Source organism: Ambystoma mexicanum, chromosome 13 (genome assembly GCF_040938575.1).
Source record: "Ambystoma mexicanum isolate Mex_15411 chromosome 13, UKY_AmexF1_1, whole genome shotgun sequence".
Lineage (NCBI taxonomy): Eukaryota > Metazoa > Chordata > Amphibia > Caudata > Ambystomatidae > Ambystoma > Ambystoma mexicanum.
The window spans coordinates 356,929,237-356,956,113 of record NC_090938.1 but is presented as its reverse complement, the minus strand read 5'-3'; the positions used below and the strand labels follow the sequence as shown (position 1 = coordinate 356,956,113).

Sequence of the window (26,877 nt, the reverse complement as noted above, 5' to 3'; positions counted from 1 at the left end):
AGCCAGCATGATGCTCTTCCTCATATTCAACACGTGTCAATTGAAACACCTCCCAATGTCATCTTGGCGATGCCTATAAACACCCCAGGACTTTGATGAATTTTTCTCAACAGCAAGTGAGGCAGTTTTCCTGCAAACGGCTGGATGTACCTCAACAAGGAACGCATTGTGGTTCTATTTTGAAGATGTTTGTGTTATTACCTGTAAAGACTTGAATGCCTAACATAATCCCTGTAGACGAGGTGGCCGAGTGGTTAAGGCGATGGACTGCTAATCTGCTGTACACGCGTGGTTTCGAATCCCACCTTTGTCGATTTTAACTTTTGAAAACATCTGCATTGCTCTAAGCACCATTGCCATTGGCTTTCAAAGAACATACAGACAAAAGTGAAAATATGCATGTTAGTTGATTAAGAAGGACACAAACAAGGTTGTCGTGTTACTGGCAGGAATGCAATCTGCTGTGCTTGACTACCCTTTGAGCCAGAATCCGGATAGAAATTTAAAAAAGCAAAGGTAATATCCATATTGTCTCTCTGCTGCCATGTACATGTTTTTTTCAACTTTCACGCATCACATCTCCTCATTAGTCACCCTAAAATTGCACGGAATACGCACAAATTAGCTGCTCCTCAAAAAATCGGCCAGAAAAAAACAGGTCAAATCACAATCATATACATACATTCTCACACACCCTTCAAATATGTCTACCCAGTAAACATCATGTTGTGTGCTCGTTGTGTTGCTGTTATGCGTCGTAACCTGAGGGGCTCTGTAGCTCAGTGGCAGAGCACTGGTCTTGTAAACCAGGGGTCGTGAGTTCGATCCTCATCAGGGCCTCCAAATGGTAATTTTCTTGAACATTGTTGAATAGGAACTGATATTGTACCTGTGCAACCTTTTACCAATGGATTCGGGCCTATAACAAAGCCACAAGCGCAAGGTGTCTGAATAGTCTGTGGGGAAGGTCGGCTTTCTGGACCTAATTTCTTCAAGAAAAAGACCTTGATAATCTTGTGATGACAGATGCAGATGATCACGGTGAAGCCCTTACTCTATTGAACAGTACAGCGGTTCTGGGTTGCACGCCTTTCTCTATTTTCAGGGACGTTGATGTGGCAAAATTTAATTGGAAAAGGGTTATTGCCATCACTCACTATTTAAATTCAATGACATCACAGGAAGCAGCAGCATCTGAACTTTGATCTTGGCTGGAAACGTTGAATGATGCCAAACACTGGGAAACTGGAGCTTGCGTTATGCTGGTTTTACTGCTAATGGTGTGCCATACGGAAGCTCAAGCACCTTCCTCTGGATTAGTGTTGTGAACCCTCCAGGAGCTCTTGTTATATTTTTCTGAACTTCAACTTGATGTGTTTATCTATCAATGGCCGGGTAAGGAAGAACGAGTCAACGATCTTGTTTCTATTATGACAAACATGATCTATTTTTCACTGACTTTGCACCACCATTGTTTTATCTCTTCTTTAAGCATGGGATTCGAGCACCGTTCCCAAACAGACAAGGTGGCCGAGTGGTTAAGGCGATGGACTGCTAATCCATTGTGCTCTGCACGCGTGGGTTCGAATCCCACCTTCGTCGTATTTTTTCTTTATAGTCTGCATTTAAACATAGACCAAAGTCTTTCAACCTCCCTGTGAAAGACAGGAATGAGTACAGATATGGAAATAGAGATGTAAAAATAAGTTCATTGGTGCAGGCGGAGAATGAAATTAGTCAAAGACTTTCCTCGTAGGTTTCCATTCTTTACTATTATAGGAGCCAAAATCAGCGCAGTTAGTAAACTCCCAAGCTTACATCCCAAATTCTTTTTTCTTTTAGTTGTCTGCCTTTTACATGTTCATTTTGCCATCATTCTGACCTGCTATCTAAACTCATGAACCTGTTCAGCATCCTACTCAATACATACATACCCGTAAAAGTACATACCCAAACGCATACCGACAATGTATCACCAACATAAGCACACACGCTTTCGCAAATCAGATGTATGATGACGTACTGAACACATGCAGAGATATACAGCCATTTTTACACAACCAGAAATTCATATACCTGGAGATCTACCTAGGTAAAACCCATGGTTTCTTTGCACTTTCTGTTGTTGGCTGTGAGCAAGCAGCAGGTGGCCTTGTAGCTCAGTGGCAGAGCACTGGTCTCGTAAACCAGGGGTCATGAGTTCAAACCTCATCAGGGCCTCGGGCGGATTATTTTCAAAAAGCACGGGTAAGAGAAGCCAGAGTTGCACCATCTACAGAGAACCTTTTATGACGGGATGCATCCTCATAATTGAAGTCTTCCACAGAAGGAGTGAAATAGAGTTCGAGAGGAAGGCCTAATGTTTTCAGGCAAAGACTGACAAAAACCTTGCAATGTCGCATGTAGCTGCTTTGGTGAAAAGACTGTTCAAGTACACAATGCAACGGAGGGGTGTTCCCCATCTCCATACAATCATCTCTTTGATAATGTAAACGTGCCAGGCGTGTTGAAAGACAAAGACAGACACAACCGCACATACCAGTTGAAGAAAGACAGCCAGCAAACACATTTGTATAGAGGTAAGCAAGCCTCAATTAGAGATGTGAGTCCCTCCGTTTCTGCGGGAGTCCACAAGTTTAATAAAAAATGAACACATATCTTTCATGTTCTAATGATTACCAATCTTTCTGATTAGCTCTGCATAGCTCCAATGGCTATGTGTGTGTGTGTGTGTGTATGTGCCCGTGTGTGTAGGGGAAGGGGTTGGTAGATGTGTTCACGCAGAGCAAGTTGCATACATCGCCAACAGCCATTCTCTCCTGCTCCTGTGCATCCAGTTCGGAAGCGAACCCACCCAATTGTTCTATATGTCTGCTACCCTGACCGCATTCACACATCATTGGCTATTAGTATGCAGCTTGTGGGCGCTGTCAATGGGATATAAGCACCATTCCCCATGTCTGCAATAGCTAGACCAGATTCTGAGGTATGATGAGCAGGGGTCCAGGCACTTCGCCTGACGAACGCCTGACAAACGCTGGGCTTAGCCCTGCCGGGCCTAGCCCTGAGGGGCCTAACTGGGCATGGCCCTGTGTAAGGTAGGGTGAGCAGGGGACCACTTGCAACTAACCTTCGGCACCAATCAGGCATGGAGAGGTCTGTGCAAATGCCCAGCCCTTTAGCAATCTCGATCTGCAAAACCTTCAACTCCTAATTCTCATGGCTCCCAGAAGCCCTAGCCCATATGCAAATGAGGCGAGTTCCTATCAGCATCCTTGTTCTGCTTGATTTTATCAAAGTGACTGCCTGATTAGTGAAAGGGTATTTATTCTCAGAGGTTTGCTTCAAAGGCGATAATGCAGTAAATAGACAACATTATTCTTTGTAAGTTGATATTGTCTCCTGGATCCTACTCCAGTAACCCTTTTTCTACCTTTACAAATGTCTTCCGTAAGTGGTGCTCAGCAGAAAATGGAGTATAATAACAGTTGACATTTTTTATTTTCTGTTCTATTTTCAAAAACCCTCCGTAGCTGTATTTAAAGCGCAAACACCCCATAAATAACTTGCAATGAGTATTCCATGTCTAAAAGGCAGAGGAGCTGTCATACAACATTAACTGACAATCAGGGAAACCTTGAGGTGAACCAAAAAATGTCCAGAACATTTATTGGTTCAATAATTCAGTTTTGAGGTGAATTAGTAAAAAGTTCCAAAGTTGCTCCAGGTGAGGCTTGAACTCACAACCTCGGCATTGCTCACTGCATGTACTGCTGTATAAGTACCGCGCGCTAACCGATTGCGCCACTGGAGCTGCTGTGTTTTGGTTTTCGACATGAAACTACACCCACAAACACACACACAAGTGTACAAAAGCATCCACAAGCTCTGGCATTGTCTTTTTAGCTGACACCAAATTATGGGTGCCTTGTAGTGCCCATATTGTGCCACTGGAGCTTACCTTTTAGCCTGATATACACTTTGCCACTGATGTTCAGCCAATGGTGCAGTCAAATGTCCCTTCTACATTTTTGTCATGCTGCAGGCAGTGCCACTGGAGCCAGCATGATGCTCTTCCTCATATTCAACACGTGTCAATTGAAACACCTCCCAATGTCATCTTGGCGATGCCTATAAACACCCCAGGACTTTGATGAATTTTTCTCAACAGCAAGTGAGGCAGTTTTCCTGCAAACGGCTGGATGTACCTCAACAAGGAACGCATTGTGGTTCTATTTTGAAGATGTTTGTGTTATTACCTGTAAAGACTTGAATGCCTAACATAATCCCTGTAGACGAGGTGGCCGAGTGGTTAAGGCGATGGACTGCTAATCTGCTGTACACGCGTGGTTTCGAATCCCACCTTTGTCGATTTTAACTTTTGAAATCTTTTTTAAACATCTGCATTGCTCTAAGCACCATTGCCATTGGCTTTCAAAGAACATACAGACAAAAGTGAAAATATGCATGTTAGTTGATTAAGAAGGACACAAACAAGGTTGTCGTGTTACTGGCAGGAATGCAATCTGCTGTGCTTGACTACCCTTTGAGCCAGAATCCGGATAGAAATTTAAAAAAGCAAAGGTAATATCCATATTGTCTCTCTGCTGCCATGTACATGTTTTTTTCAACTTTCACGCATCACATCTCCTCATTAGTCACCCTAAAATTGCACGGAATACGCACAAATTAGCTGCTCCTCAAAAAATCGGCCAGAAAAAAACAGGTCAAATCACAATCATATACATACATTCTCACACACCCTTCAAATATGTCTACCCAGTAAACATCATGTTGTGTGCTCGTTGTGTTGCTGTTATGCGTCGTAACCTGAGGGGCTCTGTAGCTCAGTGGCAGAGCACTGGTCTTGTAAACCAGGGGTCGTGAGTTCGATCCTCATCAGGGCCTCCAAATGGTAATTTTCTTGAACATTGTTGAATAGGAACTGATATTGCACATTGTACCTGTGCAACCTTTTACCAATGGATTCGGGCCTATAACAAAGCCACAAGCGCAAGGTGTCTGAATAGTCTGTGGGGAAGGTCGGCTTTCTGGACCTAATTTCTTCAAGAAAAAGACCTTGATAATCTTGTGATGACAGATGCAGATGATCACGGTGAAGCCCTTACTCTATTGAACAGTACAGCGGTTCTGGGTTGCACGCCTTTCTCTATTTTCAGGGACGTTGATGTGGCAAAATTTAATTGGAAAAGGGTTATTGCCATCACTCACTATTTAAATTCAATGACATCACAGGAAGCAGCAGCATCTGAACTTTGATCTTGGCTGGAAACGTTGAATGATGCCAAACACTGGGAAACTGGAGCTTGCGTTATGCTGGTTTTACTACTAATGGTGTGCCATACGGAAGCTCAAGCACCTTCCTCTGGATTAGTGTTGTGAACCCTCCAGGAGCTCTTGTTATATTTTTCTGAACTTCAACTTGATGTGTTTATCTATCAATGGCCGGGTAAGGAAGAACGAGTCAACGATCTTGTTTCTATTATGACAAACATGATCTATTTTTCACTGACTTTGCACCACCATTGTTTTATCTCTTCTTTAAGCATGGGACTCGAGCACCGTTCCCAAACAGACGAGGTGGCCGAGTGGTTAAGGCGATGGACTGCTAATCCATTGTGCTCTGCACGCGTAGGTTCGAATCCCACCTTCGTCGTATTTTTTCTTTATAGTCTGCATTTAAACATAGACCAAAGTCTTTCAACCTCCCTGTGAAAGACAGGAATGAGTACAGATATGGAAATAGAGATGTAAAAATAAGTTCATTGGTGCAGGCGGAGAATGAAATTAGTCAAAGACTTTCCTCGTAGGTTTCCATTCTTTACTATTATAGGAGCCAAAATCAGCGCAGTTAGTAAACTCCCAAGCTTACATCCCAAATTCTTTTTTCTTTTAGTTGTCTGCCTTTTACATGTTCATTTTGCCATCATTCTGACCTGCTATCTAAACTCATGAACCTGTTCAGCATCCTACTCAATACATACATACCCGTAAAAGTACATACTCAAACGCATACCGACAATGTATCACCAACATAAGCACACACGCTTTCGCAAATCAGATGTATGATGACGTACTGAACACATGCAGAGATATACAGCCATTTTTACACAACCAGAAATTCATATACCTGGAGATCTACCTAGGTCAAACCCATGGTTTCTTTGCACTTTCTGTTGTTGGCTGTGAGCAAGCAGCAGGTGGCCTTGTAGCTCAGTGGCAGAGCACTGGTCTCGTAAACCAGGGGTCATGAGTTCAAACCTCATCAGGGCCTCGGGCGGATTATTTTCAAAAAGCACGGGGAAGAGAAGCCAGAGTTGCACCATCTACAGAGAACCTTTTATGACGGGATGCATCCTCATAATTGAAGTCTTCCACAGAAGGAGTGAAATAGAGTTCGAGAGGAAGGCCTAATGTTTTCAGGCAAAGACTGACAAAAACCTTGCAATGTCGCATGTAGCTGCTTTGGTGAAAAGACTGTTCAAGTACACAATGCAACGGAGGGGTGTTCCCCATCTCCATACAATCATCTCTTTGATAATGTAAACGTGCCAGGCGTGTTGAAAGACAAAGACAGACACAACCGCACATACCAGTTGAAGAAAGACAGCCAGCAAACACATTTGTATAGAGGTAAGCAAGCCTCAATTAGAGATGTGAGTCCCTCCGTTTCTGCGGGAGTCCACAAGTTTAATAAAAAATGAACACATATCTTTCATGTTCTAATGATTACCAATCTTTCTGATTAGCTCTGCATAGCTCCAATGGCTATGTGTGTGTGTGTGTGTGTATGTGCCCGTGTGTGTAGGGGAAGGGGTCGGTAGATGTGTTCATGCAGAGCAAGTTGCATACATCGCCAACAGCCATTCTCTCCTGCTCCTGTGCATCCAGTTCGGAAGCGAACCCACCCAATTGTTCTATATGTCTGCTACCCTGACCGCATTCACACATCATTGGCTATTAGTATGCAGCTTGTGGGCGCTGTCAATGGGATATAAGCACCATTCCCCATGTCTGCAATAGCTAGACCAGATTCTGAGGTATGATGAGCAGGGGTCCAGGCACTTCGCCTGACGAACGCCTGACAAACGCTGGGCTTAGCCCTGCCGGGCCTAGCCCTGAGGGGCCTAACTGGGCATGGCCCTGTGTAAGGTAGGGTGAGCAGGGGACCACTTGCAACTAACCTTCGGCACCAATCAGGCATGGAGAGGTCTGTGCAAATGCCCAGCCCTTTAGCAATCTCGATCTGCAAAACCTTCAACTCCTAATTCTCATGGCTCCCAGAAGCCCTAGCCCATATGCAAATGAGGCGAGTTCCTATCAGCATCCTTGTTCTGCTTGATTTTATCAAAGTGACTGCCTGATTAGTGAAAGGGTATTTATTCTCAGAGGTTTGCTTCAAAGGCGATAATGCAGTAAATAGACAACATTATTCTTTGTAAGTTGATATTGTCTCCTGGATCCTACTCCAGTAACCCTTTTTCTACCTTTACAAATGTCTTCCGTAAGTGGTGCTCAGCAGAAAATGGAGTATAATAACAGTTGACATTTTTTATTTTCTGTTCTATTTTCAAAAACCCTCCGTAGCTGTATTTAAAGCGCAAACACCCCATAAATAACTTGCAATGAGTATTCCATGTCTAAAAGGCAGAGGAGCTGTCATACAACATTAACTGACAATCAAGGAAACCTTGAGGTGAACCAAAAAATGTCCAGAACATTTATTGGTTCAATAATTCAGTTTTGAGGTGAATTAGTAAAAAGTTCCAAAGTTGCTCCAGGTGAGGCTTGAACTCACAACCTCGGCATTGCTCACTGCATGTACTGCTGTATAAGTACCGCGCGCTAACCGATTGCGCCACTGGAGCTGCTGTGTTTTGGTTTTCGACATGAAACTACACCCACAAACACACACACAAGTGTACAAAAGCACCCACAAGCTCTGGCATTGTCTTTTTAGCTGACACCAAATTATGGGTGCCTTGTAATGCCCATATTGTGCCACTGGAGCTTACCTTTTAGCCTGATATACACTTTGCCATTGATGTTCAGCCAATGGTGCAGTCAAATGTCCCTTCTACATTTTTGTCATGCTGCAGGCAGTGCCACTGGAGCCAGCATGATGCTCTTCCTCATATTCAACACGTGTCAATTGAAACACCTCCCAATGTCATCTTGGCGATGCCTATAAACACCCCAGGACTTTGATGAATTTTTCTCAACAGCAAGTGAGGCAGTTTTCCTGCAAACGGCTGGATGTACCTCAACAAGGAACGCATTGTGGTTCTATTTTGAAGATGTTTGTGTTATTACCTGTAAAGACTTGAATGCCTAACATAATCCCTGTAGACGAGGTGGCCGAGTGGTTAAGGCGATGGACTGCTAATCTGCTGTACACGCGTGGTTTCGAATCCCACCTTTGTCGATTTTAACTTTTGAAATCTTTTTTAAACATCTGCATTGCTCTAAGCACCATTGCCATTGGCTTTCAAAGAACATACAGACAAAAGTGAAAATATGCATGTTAGTTGATTAAGAAGGACACAAACAAGGTTGTCGTGTTACTGGCAGGAATGCAATCTGCTGTGCTTGACTACCCTTTGAGCCAGAATCCGGATAGAAATTTAAAAAAGCAAAGGTAATATCCATATTGTCTCTCTGCTGCCATGTACATGTTTTTTTCAACTTTCACGCATCACATCTCCTCATTAGTCACCCTAAAATTGCACGGAATACGCACAAATTAGCTGCTCCTCAAAAAATCGGCCAGAAAAAAACAGGTCAAATCACAATCATATACATACATTCTCACACACCCTTCAAATATGTCTACCCAGTAAACATCATGTTGTGTGCTCGTTGTGTTGCTGTTATGCGTCGTAACCTGAGGGGCTCTGTAGCTCAGTGGCAGAGCACTGGTCTTGTAAACCAGGGGTCGTGAGTTCGATCCTCATCAGGGCCTCCAAATGGTAATTTTGTTGAATAGGAACTGATATTGCACATTGTACCTGTGCAACCTTTTACCAATGGATTCGGGCCTATAACAAAGCCACAAGCGCAAGGTGTCTGAATAGTCTGTGGGGAAGGTCGGCTTTCTGGACCTAATTTCTTCAAGAAAAAGACCTTGATAATCTTGTGATGACAGATGCAGATGATCACGGTGAAGCCCTTACTCTATTGAACAGTACAGCGGTTCTGGGTTGCACGCCTTTCTCTATTTTCAGGGACGTTGATGTGGCAAAATTTAATTGGAAAAGGGTTATTGCCATCACTCATTATTTAAATTCAATGACATCACAGGAAGCAGCAGCATCTGAACTTTGATCTTGGCTGGAAACGTTGAATGATGCCAAACACTGGGAAACTGGAGCTTGCGTTATGCTGGTTTTACTACTAATGGTGTGCCATACGGAAGCTCAAGCACCTTCCTCTGGATTAGTGTTGTGAACCCTCCAGGAGCTCTTGTTATATTTTTCTGAACTTCAACTTGATGTGTTTATCTATCAATGGCCGGGTAAGGAAGAACGAGTCAACGATCTTGTTTCTATTATGACAAACATGATCTATTTTTCACTGACTTTGCACCACCATTGTTTTATCTCTTCTTTAAGCATGGGACTCGAGCACCGTTCCCAAACAGACGAGGTGGCCGAGTGGTTAAGGCGATGGACTGCTAATCCATTGTGCTCTGCACGCGTGGGTTCGAATCCCACCTTCGTCGTATTTTTTCTTTATAGTCTGCATTTAAACATAGACCAAAGTCTTTCAACCTCCCTGTGAAAGACAGGAATGAGTACAGATATGGAAATAGAGATGTAAAAATAAGTTCATTGGTGCAGGCGGAGAATGAAATTAGTCAAAGACTTTCCTCGTAGGTTTCCATTCTTTACTATTATAGGAGCCAAAATCAGCGCAGTTAGTAAACTCCCAAGCTTACATCCCAAATTCTTTTTTCTTTTAGTTGTCTGCCTTTTACATGTTCATTTTGCCATCATTCTGACCTGCTATCTAAACTCATGAACCTGTTCAGCATCCTACTCAATACATACATACCCGTAAAAGTACATACCCAAACGCATACCGACAATGTATCACCAACATAAGCACACACGCTTTCGCAAATCAGATGTATGATGACGTACTGAACACATGCAGAGATATACAGCCATTTTTACACAACCAGAAATTCATATACCTGGAGATCTACCTAGGTAAAACCCATGGTTTCTTTGCACTTTCTGTTGTTGGCTGTGAGCAAGCAGCAGGTGGCCTTGTAGCTCAGTGGCAGAGCACTGGTCTCGTAAACCAGGGGTCATGAGTTCAAACCTCATCAGGGCCTCGGGCGGATTATTTTCAAAAAGCACGGGGAAGAGAAGCCAGAGTTGCACCATCTACAGAGAACCTTTTATGACGGGATGCATCCTCATAATTGAAGTCTTCCACAGAAGGAGTGAAATAGAGTTCGAGAGGAAGGCCTAATGTTTTCAGGCAAAGACTGACAAAAACCTTGCAATGTCGCATGTAGCTGCTTTGGTGAAAAGACTGTTCAAGTACACAATGCAACGGAGGGGTGTTCCCCATCTCCATACAATCATCTCTTTGATAATGTAAACGTGCCAGGCGTGTTGAAAGACAAAGACAGACACAACCGCACATACCAGTTGAAGAAAGACAGCCAGCAAACACATTTGTATAGAGGTAAGCAAGCCTCAATTAGAGATGTGAGTCCCTCCGTTTCTGCGGGAGTCCACAAGTTTAATAAAAAATGAACACATATCTTTCATGTTCTAATGATTACCAATCTTTCTGATTAGCTCTGCATAGCTCCAATGGCTATGTGTGTGTGTGTGTGTGTATGTGCCCGTGTGTGTAGGGGAAGGGGTCGGTAGATGTGTTCACGCAGAGCAAGTTGCATACATCGCCAACAGCCATTCTCTCCTGCTCCTGTGCATCCAGTTCGGAAGCGAACCCACCCAATTGTTCTATATGTCTGCTACCCTGACCGCATTCACACATCATTGGCTATTAGTATGCAGCTTGTGGGCGCTGTCAATGGGATATAAGCACCATTCCCCATGTCTGCAATAGCTAGACCAGATTCTGAGGTATGATGAGCAGGGGTCCAGGCACTTCGCCTGACGAACGCCTGACAAACGCTGGGCTTAGCCCTGCCGGGCCTAGCCCTGAGGGGCCTAACTGGGCATGGCCCTGTGTAAGGTAGGGTGAGCAGGGGACCACTTGCAACTAACCTTCGGCACCAATCAGGCATGGAGAGGTCTGTGCAAATGCCCAGCCCTTTAGCAATCTCGATCTGCAAAACCTTCAACTCCTAATTCTCATGGCTCCCAGAAGCCATAGCCCATATGCAAATGAGGCGAGTTCCTATCAGCATCCTTGTTCTGCTTGATTTTATCAAAGTGACTGCCTGATTAGTGAAAGGGTATTTATTCTCAGAGGTTTGCTTCAAAGGCGATAATGCAGTAAATAGACAACATTATTCTTTGTAAGTTGATATTGTCTCCTGGATCCTACTCCAGTAACCCTTTTTCTACCTTTACAAATGTCTTCCGTAAGTGGTGCTCAGCAGAAAATGGAGTATAATAACAGTTGACATTTTTTATTTTCTGTTCTATTTTCAAAAACCCTCCGTAGCTGTATTTAAAGCGCAAACACCCCATAAATAACTTGCAATGAGTATTCCATGTCTAAAAGGCAGAGGAGCTGTCATACAACATTAACTGACAATCAAGGAAACCTTGAGGTGAACCAAAAAATGTCCAGAACATTTATTGGTTCAATAATTCAGTTTTGAGGTGAATTAGTAAAAAGTTCCAAAGTTGCTCCAGGTGAGGCTTGAACTCACAACCTCGGCATTGCTCACTGCATGTACTGCTGTATAAGTACCGCGCGCTAACCGATTGCGCCACTGGAGCTGCTGTGTTTTGGTTTTCGACATGAAACTACACCCACAAACACACACACAAGTGTACAAAAGCACCCACAAGCTCTGGCATTGTCTTTTTAGCTGACACCAAATTATGGGTGCCTTGTAGTGCCCATATTGTGCCACTGGAGCTTACCTTTTAGCCTGATATACACTTTGCCATTGATGTTCAGCCAATGGTGCAGTCAAATGTCCCTTCTACATTTTTGTCATGCTGCAGGCAGTGCCACTGGAGCCAGCATGATGCTCTTCCTCATATTCAACACGTGTCAATTGAAACACCTCCCAATGTCATCTTGGCGATGCCTATAAACACCCCAGGACTTTGATGAATTTTTCTCAACAGCAAGTGAGGCAGTTTTCCTGCAAACGGCTGGATGTACCTCAACAAGGAACGCATTGTGGTTCTATTTTGAAGATGTTTGTGTTATTACCTGTAAAGACTTGAATGCCTAACATAATCCCTGTAGACGAGGTGGCCGAGTGGTTAAGGCGATGGACTGCTAATCTGCTGTACACGCGTGGTTTCGAATCCCACCTTTGTCGATTTTAACTTTTGAAATCTTTTTTAAACATCTGCATTGCTCTAAGCACCATTGCCATTGGCTTTCAAAGAACATACAGACAAAAGTGAAAATATGCATGTTAGTTGATTAAGAAGGACACAAACAAGGTTGTCGTGTTACTGGCAGGAATGCAATCTGCTGTGCTTGACTACCCTTTGAGCCAGAATCCGGATAGAAATTTAAAAAAAGCAAAGGTAATATCCATATTGTCTCTCTGCTGCCATGTACATGTTTTTTTCAACTTTCACGCATCACATCTCCTCATTAGTCACCCTAAAATTGCACGGAATACGCACAAATTAGCTGCTCCTCAAAAAATCGGCCAGAAAAAAACAGGTCAAATCACAATCATATACATACATTCTCACACACCCTTCAAATATGTCTACCCAGTAAACATCATGTTGTGTGCTCGTTGTGTTGCTGTTATGCGTCGTAACCTGAGGGGCTCTGTAGCTCAGTGGCAGAGCACTGGTCTTGTAAACCAGGGGTCGTGAGTTCGATCCTCATCAGGGCCTCCAAATGGTAATTTTCTTGAACATTGTTGAATAGGAACTGATATTGCACATTGTACCTGTGCAACCTTTTACCAATGGATTCGGGCCTATAACAAAGCCACAAGCGCAAGGTGTCTGAATAGTCTGTGGGGAAGGTCGGCTTTCTGGACCTAATTTCTTCAAGAAAAAGACCTTGATAATCTTGTGATGACAGATGCAGATGATCACGGTGAAGCCCTTACTCTATTGAACAGTACAGCGGTTCTGGGTTGCACGCCTTTCTCTATTTTCAGGGACGTTGATGTGGCAAAATTTAATTGGAAAAGGGTTATTGCCATCACTCACTATTTAAATTCAATGACATCACAGGAAGCAGCAGCATCTGAACTTTGATCTTGGCTGGAAACGTTGAATGATGCCAAACACTGGGAAACTGGAGCTTGCGTTATGCTGGTTTTACTACTAATGGTGTGCCATACGGAAGCTCAAGCACCTTCCTCTGGATTAGTGTTGTGAACCCTCCAGGAGCTCTTGTTATATTTTTCTGAACTTCAACTTGATGTGTTTATCTATCAATCGCCGGGTAAGGAAGAACGAGTCAACGATCTTGTTTCTATTATGACAAACATGATCTATTTTTCACTGACTTTGCACCACCATTGTTTTATCTCTTCTTTAAGCATGGGACTCGAGCACCGTTCCCAAACAGACGAGGTGGCTGAGTGGTTAAGGCGATGGACTGCTAATCCATTGTGCTCTGCACGCGTGGGTTCGAATCCCACCTTCGTCGTATTTTTTCTTTATAGTCTGCATTTAAACATAGACCAACGTCTTTCAACCTCCCTGTGAAAGACAGGAATGAGTACAGATATGGAAATAGAGATGTAAAAATAAGTTCATTGGTGCAGGCGGAGAATGAAATTAGTCAAAGACTTTCCTCGTAGGTTTCCATTCTTTACTATTATAGGAGCCAAAATCAGCGCAGTTAGTAAACTCCCAAGCTTACATCCCAAATTCTTTTTTCTTTTAGTTGTCTGCCTTTTACATGTTCATTTTGCCATCATTCTGACCTGCTATCTAAACTCATGAACCTGTTCAGCATCCTACTCAATACATACATACCCGTAAAAGTACATACCCAAACGCATACCGACAATGTATCACCAACATAAGCACACACGCTTTCGCAAATCAGATGTATGATGACGTACTGAACACATGCAGAGATATACAGCCATTTTTACACAACCAGAAATTCATATACCTGGAGATCTACCTAGGTAAAACCCATGGTTTCTTTGCACTTTCTGTTGTTGGCTGTGAGCAAGCAGCAGGTGGCCTTGTAGCTCAGTGGCAGAGCACTGGTCTCGTAAACCAGGGGTCATGAGTTCAAACCTCATCAGGGCCTCGGGCGGATTATTTTCAAAAAGCACGGGGAAGAGAAGCCAGAGTTGCACCATCTACAGAGAACCTTTTATGACGGGATGCATCCTCATAATTGAAGTCTTCCACAGAAGGAGTGAAATAGAGTTCGAGAGGAAGGCCTAATGTTTTCAGGCAAAGACTGACAAAAACCTTGCAATGTCGCATGTAGCTGCTTTGGTGAAAAGACTGTTCAAGTACACAATGCAACGGAGGGGTGTTCCCCATCTCCATACAATCATCTCTTTGATAATGTAAACGTGCCAGGCGTGTTGAAAGACAAAGACAGACACAACCGCACATACCAGTTGAAGAAAGACAGCCAGCAAACACATTTGTATAGAGGTAAGCAAGCCTCAATTAGAGATGTGAGTCCCTCCGTTTCTGCGGGAGTCCACAAGTTTAATAAAAAATGAACACATATCTTTCATGTTCTAATGATTACCAATCTTTCTGATTAGCTCTGCATAGCTCCAATGGCTATGTGTGTGTGTGTGTGTGTATGTGCCCGTGTGTGTAGGGGAAGGGGTCGGTAGATGTGTTCACGCAGAGCAAGTTGCATACATCGCCAACAGCCATTCTCTCCTGCTCCTGTGCATCCAGTTCGGAAGCGAACCCACCCAATTGTTCTATATGTCTGCTACCCTGACCGCATTCACACATCATTGGCTATTAGTATGCAGCTTGTGGGCGCTGTCAATGGGATATAAGCACCATTCCCCATGTCTGCAATAGCTAGACCAGATTCTGAGGTATGATGAGCAGGGGTCCAGGCACTTCGCCTGACGAACGCCTGACAAACGCTGGGCTTAGCCCTGCCGGGCCTAGCCCTGAGGGGCCTAACTGGGCATGGCCCTGTGTAAGGTAGGGTGAGCAGGGGACCACTTGCAACTAACCTTCGGCACCAATCAGGCATGGAGAGGTCTGTGCAAATGCCCAGCCCTTTAGCAATCTCGATCTGCAAAACCTTCAACTCCTAATTCTCATGGCTCCCAGAAGCCCTAGCCCATATGCAAATGAGGCGAGTTCCTATCAGCATCCTTGTTCTGCTTGATTTTATCAAAGTGACTGCCTGATTAGTGAAAGGGTATTTATTCTCAGAGGTTTGCTTCAAAGGCGATAATGCAGTAAATAGACAACATTATTCTTTGTAAGTTGATATTGTCTCCTGGATCCTACTCCAGTAACCCTTTTTCTACCTTTACAAATGTCTTCCGTAAGTGGTGCTCAGCAGAAAATGGAGTATAATAACAGTTGACATTTTTTATTTTCTGTTCTATTTTCAAAAACCCTCCGTAGCTGTATTTAAAGCGCAAACACCCCATAAATAACTTGCAATGAGTATTCCATGTCTAAAAGGCAGAGGAGCTGTCATACAACATTAACTGACAATCAAGGAAACCTTGAGGTGAACCAAAAAATGTCCAGAACATTTATTGGTTCAATAATTCAGTTTTGAGGTGAATTAGTAAAAAGTTCCAAAGTTGCTCCAGGTGAGGCTTGAACTCACAACCTCGGCATTGCTCACTGCATGTACTGCTGTATAAGTACCGCGCGATAACCGATTGCGCCACTGGAGCTGCTGTGTTTTGGTTTTCGACATGAAACTACACCCACAAACACACACACAAGTGTACAAAAGCATCCACAAGCTCTGGCATTGTCTTTTTAGCTGACACCAAATTATGGGTGCCTTGTAGTGCCCATATTGTGCCACTGGAGCTTACCTTTTAGCCTGATATACACTTTGCCACTGATGTTCAGCCAATGGTGCAGTCAAATGTCCCTTCTACATTTTTGTCATGCTGCAGGCAGTGCCACTGGAGCCAGCATGATGCTCTTCCTCATATTCAACACGTGTCAATTGAAACACCTCCCAATGTCATCTTGGCGATGCCTATAAACACCCCAGGACTTTGATGAATTTTTCTCAACAGCAAGTGAGGCAGTTTTCCTGCAAACGGCTGGATGTACCTCAACAAGGAACGCATTGTGGTTCTATTTTGAAGATGTTTGTGTTATTACCTGTAAAGACTTGAATGCCTAACATAATCCCTGTAGACGAGGTGGCCGAGTGGTTAAGGCGATGGACTGCTAATCTGCTGTACACGCGTGGTTTCGAATCCCACCTTTGTCGATTTTAACTTTTGAAATCTTTTTTAAACATCTGCATTGCTCTAAGCACCATTGCCATTGGCTTTCAAAGAACATACAGACAAAAGTGAAAATATGCATGTTAGTTGATTAAGAAGGACACAAACAAGGTTGTCGTGTTACTGGCAGGAATGCAATCTGCTGTGCTTGACTACCCTTTGAGCCAGAATCCGGATAGAAATTTAAAAAAGCAAAGGTAATATCCATATTGTCTCTCTGCTGCCATGTACATGTTTTTTTCAACTTTCACGCATCACATCTCCTCATTAGTCACCCTAAAATTGCACGGAATACGCACAAATTAGCTGCTCCTCAAAAAATCGGCCAGAAAAAAACAGGTCAAATCACAATCATATACATACATTCTCACACACCCTTCAAATATGTCTACCCAGTAAACATCATGTTGTGTGCTCGTTGTGTTGCTGTTATGCGTCGTAACCTGAGGGGCTCTGTAGCTCAGTGGCAGAGCACTGGTCTTGTAAACCAGGGGTCGTGAGTTCGATCCTCATCAGGGCCTCCAAATGGTAATTTTCTTGAACATTGTTGAATAGGAACTGATATTGCACATTGTACCTGTGCAACCTTTTACCAATGGATTCGGGCCTATAACAAAGCCACAAGCGCAAGGTGTCTGAATAGTCTGTGGGGAAGGTCGGCTTTCTGGACCTAATTTCTTCAAGAAAAAGACCTTGATAATCTTGTGATGACAGATGCAGATGATCACGGTGAAGCCCTTACTCTATTGAACAGTACAGCGGTTCTGGGTTGCACGCCTTTCTCTATTTTCAGGGACGTTGATGTGGCAAAATTTAATTGGAAAAGGGTTATTGCCATCACTCACTATTTAAATTCAATGACATCACAGGAAGCAGCAGCATCTGAACTTTGATCTTGGCTGGAAACGTTGAATGATGCCAAACACTGGGAAACTGGAGCTTGCGTTATGCTGGTTTTACTACTAATGGTGTGCCACACGGAAGCTCAAGCACCTTCCTCTGGATTAGTGTTGTGAACCCTCCAGGAGCTCTTGTTATATTTTTCTGAACTTCAACTTGATGTGTTTATCTATCAATGGCCGGGTAAGGAAGAACGAGTCAACGATCTTGTTTCTATTATGACAAACATGATCTATTTTTCACTGACTTTGCACCACCATTGTTTTATCTCTTCTTTAAGCATGGGACTCGAGCACCGTTCCCAAACAGACGAGGTGGCCGAGTGGTTAAGGCGATGGACTACTAATCCATTGTGCTCTGCACGCGTAGGTTCGAATCCCACCTTCGTCGTATTTTTTCTTTATAGTCTGCATTTAAACATAGACCAAAGTCTTTCAACCTCCCTGTGAAAGACAGGAATGAGTACAGATATGGAAATAGAGATGTAAAAATAAGTTCATTGGTGCAGGCGGAGAATGAAATTAGTCAAAGACTTTCCTCGTAGGTTTCCATTCTTTACTATTATAGGAGCCAAAATCAGCGCAGTTAGTAAACTCCCAAGCTTACATCCCAAATTCTTTTTTCTTTTAGTTGTCTGCCTTTTACATGTTCATTTTGCCATCATTCTGACCTGCTATCTAAACTCATGAACCTGTTCAGCATCCTACTCAATACATACATACCCGTAAAAGTACATACTCAAACGCATACCGACAATGTATCACCAACATAAGCACACACGCTTTCGCAAATCAGATGTATGATGACGTACTGAACACATGCAGAGATATACAGCCATTTTTACACAACCAGAAATTCATATACCTGGAGATCTACCTAGGTCAAACCCATGGTTTCTTTGCACTTTCTGTTGTTGGCTGTGAGCAAGCAGCAGGTGGCCTTGTAGCTCAGTGGCAGAGCACTGGTCTCGTAAACCAGGGGTCATGAGTTCAAACCTCATCAGGGCCTCGGGCGGATTATTTTCAAAAAGCACGGGGAAGAGAAGCCAGAGTTGCACCATCTACAGAGAACCTTTTATGACGGGATGCATCCTCATAATTGAAGTCTTCCACAGAAGGAGTGAAATAGAGTTCGAGAGGAAGGCCTAATGTTTTCAGGCAAAGACTGACAAAAACCTTGCAATGTCGCATGTAGCTGCTTTGGTGAAAAGACTGTTCAAGTACACAATGCAACGGAGGGGTGTTCCCCATCTCCATACAATCATCTCTTTGATAATGTAAACGTGCCAGGCGTGTTGAAAGACAAAGACAGACACAACCGCACATACCAGTTGAAGAAAGACAGCCAGCAAACACATTTGTATAGAGGTAAGCAAGCCTCAATTAGAGATGTGAGTCCCTCCGTTTCTGCGGGAGTCCACAAGTTTAATAAAAAATGAACACATATCTTTCATGTTCTAATGATTACCAATCTTTCTGATTAGCTCTGCATAGCTCCAATGGCTATGTGTGTGTGTGTGTGTGTATGTGCCCGTGTGTGTAGGGGAAGGGGTCGGTAGATGTGTTCATGCAGAGCAAGTTGCATACATCGCCAACAGCCATTCTCTCCTGCTCCTGTGCATCCAGTTCGGAAGCGAACCCACCCAATTGTTCTATATGTCTGCTACCCTGACCGCATTCACACATCATTGGCTATTAGTTTTCAGCTTGTGGGCGCTGTCAATGGGATATAAGCACCATTCCCCATGTCTGCAATAGCTAGACCAGATTCTGAGGTATGATGAGCAGGGGTCCAGGCACTTCGCCTGACGAACGCCTGACAAACGCTGGGCTTAGCCCTGCCGGGCCTAGCCCTGAGGGGCCTAACTGGGCATGGCCCTGTGTAAGGTAGGGTGAGCAGGGGACCACTTGCAACTAACCTTCGGCACCAATCAGGCATGGAGAGGTCTGTGCAAATGCCCAGCCCTTTAGCAATCTCGATCTGCAAAACCTTCAACTCCTAATTCTCATGGCTCCCAGAAGCCCTAGCCCATATGCAAATGAGGCGAGTTCCTATCAGCATCCTTGTTCTGCTTGATTTTATCAAAGTGACTGCCTGATTAGTGAAAGGGTATTTATTCTCAGAGGTTTGCTTCAAAGGCGATAATGCAGTAAATAGACAACATTATTCTTTGTAAGTTGATATTGTCTCCTGGATCCTACTCCAGTAACCCTTTTTCTACCTTTACAAATGTCTTCCGTAAGTGGTGCTCAGCAGAAAATGGAGTATAATAACAGTTGACATTTTTTATTTTCTGTTCTATTTTCAAAAACCCTCCGTAGCTGTATTTAAAGCGCAAACACCCCATAAATAACTTGCAATGAGTATTCCATGTCTAAAAGGCAGAGGAGCTGTCATACAACATTAACTGACAATCAAGGAAACCTTGAGGTGAACCAAAAAATGTCCAGAACATTTATTGGTTCAATAATTCAGTTTTGAGGTGAATTAGTAAAAAGTTCCAAAGTTGCTCCAGGTGAGGCTTGAACTCACAACCTCGGCATTGCTCACTGCATGTACTGCTGTATAAGTACCGCGCGCTAACCGATTGCGCCACTGGAGCTGCTGTGTTTTGGTTTTCGACATGAAACTACACCCACAAACACACACACAAGTGTACAAAAGCACCCACAAGCTCTGGCATTGTCTTTTTAGCTGACACCAAATTATGGGTGCCTTGTAGTGCCCATATTGTGCCACTGGAGCTTACCTTTTAGCCTGATATACACTTTGCCATTGATGTTCAGCCAATGGTGCAGTCAAATGTCCCTTCTACATTTTTGTCATGCTGCAGGCAGTGCCACTGGAGCCAGCATGATGCTCTTCCTCATATTCAACACGTGTCAATTGAAACACCTCCCAATGTCATCTTGGCGATGCCTATAAACACCCCAGGACTTTGATGAATTTTTCTCAACAGCAAGTGAGGCAGTTTTCCTGCAAACGGCTGGATGTACCTCAACAAGGAACGCATTGTGGTTCTATTTTGAAGATGTTTGTGTTATTACCTGTAAAGACTTGAATGCCTAACATAATCCCTGTAGACGAGGTGGCCGAGTGGTTAAGGCGATGGACTGCTAATCCGCTGTACACGCGTGGTTTCGAATCCCACCTTTGTCGATTTTAACTTTTGAAATCTTTTTTAAACATCTGCATTGCTCTAAGCACCATTGCCATTGGCTTTCAAAGAACATACAGACAAAAGTGAAAATATGCATGTTAGTTGATTAAGAAGGACACAAACAAGGTTGTCGTGTTACTGGCAGGAATGCAATCTGCTGTGCTTGACTACCCTTTGAGCCAGAATCCGGATAGAAATTTAAAAAAGCAAAGGTAATATCCATATTGTCTCTCTGCTGCCATGTACATGTTTTTTTCAACTTTCACGCATCACATCTCCTCATTAGTCACCCTAAAATTGCACGGAATACGCACAAATTAGCTGCTCCTCAAAAAATCGGCCAGAAAAAAACAGGTCAAATCACAATCATATACATACATTCTCACACACCCTTCAAATATGTCTACCCAGTAAACATCATGTTGTGTGCTCGTTGTGTTGCTGTTATGCGTGGTAACCTGAGGGGCTCTGTAGCTCAGTGGCAGAGCACTGGTCTTGTAAACCAGGGGTCGTGAGTTCGATCCTCATCAGGGCCTCCAAATGGTAATTTTCTTGAACATTGTTGAATAGGAACTGATATTGCACATTGTACCTGTGCAACCTTTTACCAATGGATTCGGGCCTATAACAAAGCCACAAGCGCAAGGTGTCTGAATAGTCTGTGGGGAAGGTCGGCTTTCTGGACCTAATTTCTTCAAGAAAAAGACCTTGATAATCTTGTGATGACAGATGCAGATGATCACGGTGAAGCCCTTACTCTATTGAACAGTACAGCGGTTCTGGGTTGCACGCCTTTCTCTATTTTCAGGGACGTTGATGTGGCAAAATTTAATTGGAAAAGGGTTATTGCCATCACTCACTATTTAAATTCAATGACATCACAGGAAGCAGCAGCATCTGAACTTTGATCTTGGCTGGAAACGTTGAATGATGCCAAACACTGGGAAACTGGAGCTTGCGTTATGCTGGTTTTACTACTAATGGTGTGCCATACGGAAGCTCAAGCACCTTCCTCTGGATTAGTGTTGTGAACCCTCCAGGAGCTCTTGTTATATTTTTCTGAACTTCAACTTGATGTGTTTATCTATCAATGGCCGGGTAAGGAAGAACGAGTCAACGATCTTGTTTCTATTATGACAAACATGATCTATTTTTCACTGACTTTGCACCACCATTGTTTTATCTCTTCTTTAAGCATGGGACTCGAGCACCGTTCCCAAACAGACGAGGTGGCCGAGTGGTTAAGGCGATGGACTGCTAATCCATTGTGCTCTGCACGCGTGGGTTCGAATCCCACCTTCGTCGTATTTTTTCTTTATAGTCTGCATTTAAACATAGACCAAAGTCTTTCAACCTCCCTGTGAAAGACAGGAATGAGTACAGATATGGAAATAGAGATGTAAAAATAAGTTCATTGGTGCAGGCGGAGAATGAAATTAGTCAAAGACTTTCCTCGTAGGTTTCCATTCTTTACTATTATAGGAGCCAAAATCAGCGCAGTTAGTAAACTCCCAAGCTTACATCCCAAATTCTTTTTTCTTTTAGTTGTCTGCCTTTTACATGTTCCTTTTGCCATCATTCTGACCTGCTATCTAAACTCATGAACCTGTTCAGCATCCTACTCAATACATACATACCCGTAAAAGTACATACTCAAACGCATACCGACAATGTATCACCAACATAAGCACACACGCTTTCGCAAATCAGATGTATGATGACGTACTGAACACATGCAGAGATATACAGCCATTTTTACACAACCAGAAATTCATATACCTGGAGATCTACCTAGGTAAAACCCATGGTTTCTTTGCACTTTCTGTTGTTGGCTGTGAGCAAGCAGCAGGTGGCCTTGTAGCTCAGTGGCAGAGCACTGGTCTCGTAAACCAGGGGTCATGAGTTCAAACCTCATCAGGGCCTCGGGCGGATTATTTTCAAAAAGCACGGGGAAGAGAAGCCAGAGTTGCACCATCTACAAAGAACCTTTTATGACGGGATGCATCCTCATAATTGAAGTCTTCCACAGAAGGAGTGAAATAGAGTTCGAGAGGAAGGCCTAATGTTTTCAGGCAAAGACTGACAAAAACCTTGCAATGTCGCATGTAGCTGCTTTGGTGAAAAGACTGTTCAAGTTCACAATGCAACGGAGGGGTGTTCCCCATCTCCATACAATCATCTCTTTGATAATGTAAACGTGCCAGGCGTGTTGAAAGACAAAGACAGACACAACCGCACATACCAGTTGAAGAAAGACAGCCAGCAAACACATTTGTATAGAGGTAAGCAAGCCTCAATTAGAGATGTGAGTCCCTCCGTTTCTGCGGGAGTCCACAAGTTTAATAAAAAATGAACACATATCTTTCATGTTCTAATGATTACCAATCTTTCTGATTAGCTCTGCATAGCTCCAATGGCTATGTGTGTGTGTGTGTATGTGCCCGTGTGTGTAGGGGAAGGGGTCGGTAGATGTGTTCACGCAGAGCAAGTTGCATACATCGCCAACAGCCATTCTCTCCTGCTCCTGTGCATCCAGTTCGGAAGCGAACCCACCCAATTGTTCTATATGTCTGCTACCCTGACCGCATTCACACATCATTGGCTATTAGTATGCAGCTTGTGGGCGCTGTCAATGGGATATAAGCACCATTCCCCATGTCTGCAATAGCTAGACCAGATTCTGAGGTATGATGAGCAGGGGTCCAGGCACTTCGCCTGACGAACGCCGGGCTTAGCCCTGCTGGGCCTGGCCCTGAGGGGCCTAACTGGGCATGGCCCTGTGTAAGGTAGGGTGAGCAGGGGACCACTTGCAACTAACCTTCGGCACCAATCAGGCATGGAGAGGTCTGTGCAAATGCCCAGCCCTTTAGCAATCTCGATCTGCAAAACCTTCAACTCCTAATTCTCATGGCTCCCAGAAGCCCTAGCCCATATGCAAATGAGGCGAGTTCCTATCAGCATCCTTGTTCTGCTTGATTTTATCAAAGTGACTGCCTGATTAGTGAAAGGGTATTTATTCTCAGAGGTTTGCTTCAAAGGCGATAATGCAGTAAATAGACAACATTATTCTTTGTAAGTTGATATTGTCTCCTGGATCCTACTCCAGTAACCCTTTTTCTACCTTTACAAATGTCTTCCGTAAGTGGTGCTCAGCAGAAAATGGAGTATAATAACAGTTGACATTTTTTATTTTCTGTTCTATTTTCAAAAACCCTCCGTAGCTGTATTTAAAGCGCAAACACCCCATAAATAACTTGCAATGAGTATTCCATGTCTAAAAGGCAGAGGAGCTGTCATACAACATTAACTGACAATCAAGGAAACCTTGAGGTGAACCAAAAAATGTCCAGAACATTTATTGGTTCAATAATTCAGTTTTGAGGTGAATTAGTAAAAAGTTCCAAAGTTGCTCCAGGTGAGGCTTGAACTCACAACCTCGGCATTGCTCACTGCATGTACTGCTGTATAAGTACCGCGCGCTAACCGATTGCGCCACTGGAGCTGCTGTGTTTTGGTTTTCGACATGAAACTACACCCACAAACACACACACAAGTGTACAAAAGCATCCACAAGCTCTGGCATTGTCTTTTTAGCTGACACCAAATTATGGGTGCCTTGTAGTGCCCATATTGTGCCACTGGAGCTTACCTTTTAGCCTGATATACACTTTGCCACTGATGTTCAGCCAATGGTGCAGTCAAATGTCCCTTCTACATTTTTGTCATGCTGCAGGCAGTGCCACTGGAGCCAGCATGATGCTCTTCCTCATATTCAACACGTGTCAATTGAAACACCTCCCAATGTCATCTTGGCGATGCCTATAAACACCCCAGGACTTTGATGAATTTTTCTCAACAGCAAGTGAGGCAGTTTTCCTGCAAACGGCTGGATGTACCTCAACAAGGAACGCATTGTGGTTCTATTTTGAAGATGTTTGTGTTATTACCTGTAAAGACTTGAATGCCTAACATAATCCCTGTAGACGAGGTGGCCGAGTGGTTAAGGCGATGGACTGCTAATCTGCTGTACACGCGTGGTTTCGAATCCCACCTTTGTCGATTTTAACTTTTGAAATCTTTTTTAAACATCTGCATTGCTCTAAGCACCATTGCCATTGGCTTTCAAAGAACATACAGACAAAAGTGAAAATATGCATGTTAGTTGATTAAGAAGGACACAAACAAGGTTGTCGTGTTACTGGCAGGAATGCAATCTGCTGTGCTTGACTACCCTTTGAGCCAGAATCCGGATAGAAATTTAAAAAAGCAAAGGTAATATCCATATTGTCTCTCTGCTGCCATGTACATGTTTTTTTCAACTTTCACGCATCACATCTCCTCATTAGTCACCCTAAAATTGCACGGAATACGCACAAATTAGCTGCTCCTCAAAAAATCGGCCAGAAAAAAACAGGTCAAATCACAATCATATACATACATTCTCACACACCCTTCAAATATGTCTACCCAGTAAACATCATGTTGTGTGCTCGTTGTGTTGCTGTTATGCGTCGTAACCTGAGGGGCTCTGTAGCTCAGTGGCAGAGCACTGGTCTTGTAAACCAGGGGTCGTGAGTTCGATCCTCATCAGGGCCTCCAAATGGTAATTTTCTTGAACATTGTTGAATAGGAACTGATATTGCACATTGTACCTGTGCAACCTTTTACCAATGGATTCGGGCCTATAACAAAGCCACAAGCGCAAGGTGTCTGAATAGTCTGTGGGGAAGGTCGGCTTTCTGGACCTAATTTCTTCAAGAAAAAGACCTTGATAATCTTGTGATGACAGATGCAGATGATCACGGTGAAGCCCTTACTCTATTGAACAGTACAGCGGTTCTGGGTTGCACGCCTTTCTCTATTTTCAGGGACGTTGATGTGGCAAAATTTAATTGGAAAAGGGTTATTGCCATCACTCACTATTTAAATTCAATGACATCACAGGAAGCAGCAGCATCTGAACTTTGATCTTGGCTGGAAACGTTGAATGATGCCAAACACTGGGAAACTGGAGCTTGCGTTATGCTGGTTTTACTACTAATGGTGTGCCATACGGAAGCTCAAGCACCTTCCTCTGGATTAGTGTTGTGAACCCTCCAGGAGCTCTTGTTATATTTTTCTGAACTTCAACTTGATGTGTTTATCTATCAATGGCCGGGTAAGGAAGAACGAGTCAACGATCTTGTTTCTATTATGACAAACATGATCTATTTTTCACTGACTTTGCACCACCATTGTTTTATCTCTTCTTTAAGCATGGGACTCGAGCACCGTTCCCAAACAGACGAGGTGGCCGAGTGGTTAAGGCGATGGACTGCTAATCCATTGTGCTCTGCACGCGTAGGTTCGAATCCCACCTTCGTCGTATTTTTTCTTTATAGTCTGCATTTAAACATAGACCAAAGTCTTTCAACCTCCCTGTGAAAGACAGGAATGAGTACAGATATGGAAATAGAGATGTAAAAATAAGTTCATTGGTGCAGGCGGAGAATGAAATTAGTCAAAGACTTTCCTCGTAGGTTTCCATTCTTTACTATTATAGGAGCCAAAATCAGCGCAGTTAGTAAACTCCCAAGCTTACATCCCAAATTCTTTTTTCTTTTAGTTGTCTGCCTTTTACATGTTCATTTTGCCATCATTCTGACCTGCTATCTAAACTCATGAACCTGTTCAGCATCCTACTCAATACATACATACCCGTAAAAGTACATACTCAAACGCATACCGACAATGTATCACCAACATAAGCACACACGCTTTCGCAAATCAGATGTATGATGACGTACTGAACACATGCAGAGATATACAGCCATTTTTACACAACCAGAAATTCATATACCTGGAGCTCTACCTAGGTCAAACCCATGGTTTCTTTGCACTTTCTGTTGTTGGCTGTGAGCAAGCAGCAGGTGGCCTTGTAGCTCAGTGGCAGAGCACTGGTCTCGTAAACCAGGGGTCATGAGTTCAAACCTCATCAGGGCCTCGGGCGGATTATTTTCAAAAAGCACGGGGAAGAGAAGCCAGAGTTGCACCATCTACAGAGAACCTTTTATGACGGGATGCATCCTCATAATTGAAGTCTTCCACAGAAGGAGTGAAATAGAGTTCGAGAGGAAGGCCTAATGTTTTCAGGCAAAGACTGACAAAAACCTTGCAATGTCGCATGTAGCTGCTTTGGTGAAAAGACTGTTCAAGTACACAATGCAACGGAGGG

General features: G+C 43.5%; 28 non-coding genes across 28 annotated transcripts; 22 read left to right on the top strand and 6 right to left on the bottom strand.

The window, feature by feature from the left end:
- The first annotated feature begins 768 nt into the window (after positions 1 to 768).
- TRNAT-UGU (transfer RNA threonine (anticodon UGU)) lies at positions 769 to 840 on the top strand. The gene has a single exon. It is a non-coding gene; the product is annotated as a tRNA-Thr (tRNA).
- Positions 841 to 1,520: 680 nt separating this feature from the next.
- On the top strand, positions 1,521 to 1,602 carry TRNAS-GCU (transfer RNA serine (anticodon GCU)). The gene has a single exon. It is a non-coding gene; the product is annotated as a tRNA-Ser (tRNA).
- A 546-nt stretch (positions 1,603 to 2,148) lies between these two features.
- Positions 2,149 to 2,220, top strand: TRNAT-CGU (transfer RNA threonine (anticodon CGU)). The gene has a single exon. It is a non-coding gene; the product is annotated as a tRNA-Thr (tRNA).
- Positions 2,221 to 3,719: 1,499 nt separating this feature from the next.
- On the bottom strand, positions 3,720 to 3,814 carry TRNAI-UAU (transfer RNA isoleucine (anticodon UAU)). Its single transcript has 2 exons — positions 3,777 to 3,814; positions 3,720 to 3,755 (listed from the first exon to the last, which is right to left on the bottom strand). It is a non-coding gene; the product is annotated as a tRNA-Ile (tRNA).
- A 1,022-nt stretch (positions 3,815 to 4,836) lies between these two features.
- On the top strand, positions 4,837 to 4,908 carry TRNAT-UGU (transfer RNA threonine (anticodon UGU)). Its single transcript has one exon. It is a non-coding gene; the product is annotated as a tRNA-Thr (tRNA).
- A 687-nt stretch (positions 4,909 to 5,595) lies between these two features.
- Positions 5,596 to 5,677, top strand: TRNAS-GCU (transfer RNA serine (anticodon GCU)). The gene has a single exon. It is a non-coding gene; the product is annotated as a tRNA-Ser (tRNA).
- A 546-nt stretch (positions 5,678 to 6,223) lies between these two features.
- Positions 6,224 to 6,295, top strand: TRNAT-CGU (transfer RNA threonine (anticodon CGU)). Its single transcript has one exon. It is a non-coding gene; the product is annotated as a tRNA-Thr (tRNA).
- Positions 6,296 to 7,794: 1,499 nt separating this feature from the next.
- TRNAI-UAU (transfer RNA isoleucine (anticodon UAU)) lies at positions 7,795 to 7,889 on the bottom strand. Its single transcript has 2 exons — positions 7,852 to 7,889; positions 7,795 to 7,830 (listed from the first exon to the last, which is right to left on the bottom strand). It is a non-coding gene; the product is annotated as a tRNA-Ile (tRNA).
- A 1,022-nt stretch (positions 7,890 to 8,911) lies between these two features.
- TRNAT-UGU (transfer RNA threonine (anticodon UGU)) lies at positions 8,912 to 8,983 on the top strand. The gene has a single exon. It is a non-coding gene; the product is annotated as a tRNA-Thr (tRNA).
- Positions 8,984 to 9,660: 677 nt separating this feature from the next.
- TRNAS-GCU (transfer RNA serine (anticodon GCU)) lies at positions 9,661 to 9,742 on the top strand. The gene has a single exon. It is a non-coding gene; the product is annotated as a tRNA-Ser (tRNA).
- A 546-nt stretch (positions 9,743 to 10,288) lies between these two features.
- Positions 10,289 to 10,360, top strand: TRNAT-CGU (transfer RNA threonine (anticodon CGU)). Its single transcript has one exon. It is a non-coding gene; the product is annotated as a tRNA-Thr (tRNA).
- Positions 10,361 to 11,859: 1,499 nt separating this feature from the next.
- On the bottom strand, positions 11,860 to 11,954 carry TRNAI-UAU (transfer RNA isoleucine (anticodon UAU)). Its single transcript has 2 exons — positions 11,917 to 11,954; positions 11,860 to 11,895 (listed from the first exon to the last, which is right to left on the bottom strand). It is a non-coding gene; the product is annotated as a tRNA-Ile (tRNA).
- A 1,023-nt stretch (positions 11,955 to 12,977) lies between these two features.
- TRNAT-UGU (transfer RNA threonine (anticodon UGU)) lies at positions 12,978 to 13,049 on the top strand. Its single transcript has one exon. It is a non-coding gene; the product is annotated as a tRNA-Thr (tRNA).
- Positions 13,050 to 13,736: 687 nt separating this feature from the next.
- Positions 13,737 to 13,818, top strand: TRNAS-GCU (transfer RNA serine (anticodon GCU)). Its single transcript has one exon. It is a non-coding gene; the product is annotated as a tRNA-Ser (tRNA).
- Positions 13,819 to 14,364: 546 nt separating this feature from the next.
- On the top strand, positions 14,365 to 14,436 carry TRNAT-CGU (transfer RNA threonine (anticodon CGU)). The gene has a single exon. It is a non-coding gene; the product is annotated as a tRNA-Thr (tRNA).
- Positions 14,437 to 15,935: 1,499 nt separating this feature from the next.
- On the bottom strand, positions 15,936 to 16,030 carry TRNAI-UAU (transfer RNA isoleucine (anticodon UAU)). The gene is made up of 2 exons: positions 15,993 to 16,030; positions 15,936 to 15,971 (listed from the first exon to the last, which is right to left on the bottom strand). It is a non-coding gene; the product is annotated as a tRNA-Ile (tRNA).
- A 1,022-nt stretch (positions 16,031 to 17,052) lies between these two features.
- TRNAT-UGU (transfer RNA threonine (anticodon UGU)) lies at positions 17,053 to 17,124 on the top strand. Its single transcript has one exon. It is a non-coding gene; the product is annotated as a tRNA-Thr (tRNA).
- A 687-nt stretch (positions 17,125 to 17,811) lies between these two features.
- On the top strand, positions 17,812 to 17,893 carry TRNAS-ACU (transfer RNA serine (anticodon ACU)). Its single transcript has one exon. It is a non-coding gene; the product is annotated as a tRNA-Ser (tRNA).
- Positions 17,894 to 18,439: 546 nt separating this feature from the next.
- On the top strand, positions 18,440 to 18,511 carry TRNAT-CGU (transfer RNA threonine (anticodon CGU)). Its single transcript has one exon. It is a non-coding gene; the product is annotated as a tRNA-Thr (tRNA).
- A 1,499-nt stretch (positions 18,512 to 20,010) lies between these two features.
- TRNAI-UAU (transfer RNA isoleucine (anticodon UAU)) lies at positions 20,011 to 20,105 on the bottom strand. The gene is made up of 2 exons: positions 20,068 to 20,105; positions 20,011 to 20,046 (listed from the first exon to the last, which is right to left on the bottom strand). It is a non-coding gene; the product is annotated as a tRNA-Ile (tRNA).
- A 480-nt stretch (positions 20,106 to 20,585) lies between these two features.
- TRNAS-GCU (transfer RNA serine (anticodon GCU)) lies at positions 20,586 to 20,662 on the top strand. Its single transcript has one exon. It is a non-coding gene; the product is annotated as a tRNA-Ser (tRNA).
- Positions 20,663 to 21,127: 465 nt separating this feature from the next.
- Positions 21,128 to 21,199, top strand: TRNAT-UGU (transfer RNA threonine (anticodon UGU)). The gene has a single exon. It is a non-coding gene; the product is annotated as a tRNA-Thr (tRNA).
- Positions 21,200 to 21,886: 687 nt separating this feature from the next.
- On the top strand, positions 21,887 to 21,968 carry TRNAS-GCU (transfer RNA serine (anticodon GCU)). Its single transcript has one exon. It is a non-coding gene; the product is annotated as a tRNA-Ser (tRNA).
- A 546-nt stretch (positions 21,969 to 22,514) lies between these two features.
- TRNAT-CGU (transfer RNA threonine (anticodon CGU)) lies at positions 22,515 to 22,586 on the top strand. Its single transcript has one exon. It is a non-coding gene; the product is annotated as a tRNA-Thr (tRNA).
- Positions 22,587 to 24,070: 1,484 nt separating this feature from the next.
- On the bottom strand, positions 24,071 to 24,165 carry TRNAI-UAU (transfer RNA isoleucine (anticodon UAU)). Its single transcript has 2 exons — positions 24,128 to 24,165; positions 24,071 to 24,106 (listed from the first exon to the last, which is right to left on the bottom strand). It is a non-coding gene; the product is annotated as a tRNA-Ile (tRNA).
- Positions 24,166 to 25,187: 1,022 nt separating this feature from the next.
- Positions 25,188 to 25,259, top strand: TRNAT-UGU (transfer RNA threonine (anticodon UGU)). Its single transcript has one exon. It is a non-coding gene; the product is annotated as a tRNA-Thr (tRNA).
- A 687-nt stretch (positions 25,260 to 25,946) lies between these two features.
- On the top strand, positions 25,947 to 26,028 carry TRNAS-GCU (transfer RNA serine (anticodon GCU)). The gene has a single exon. It is a non-coding gene; the product is annotated as a tRNA-Ser (tRNA).
- Positions 26,029 to 26,574: 546 nt separating this feature from the next.
- On the top strand, positions 26,575 to 26,646 carry TRNAT-CGU (transfer RNA threonine (anticodon CGU)). Its single transcript has one exon. It is a non-coding gene; the product is annotated as a tRNA-Thr (tRNA).
- The last annotated feature ends 231 nt before the right edge of the window (positions 26,647 to 26,877 follow it).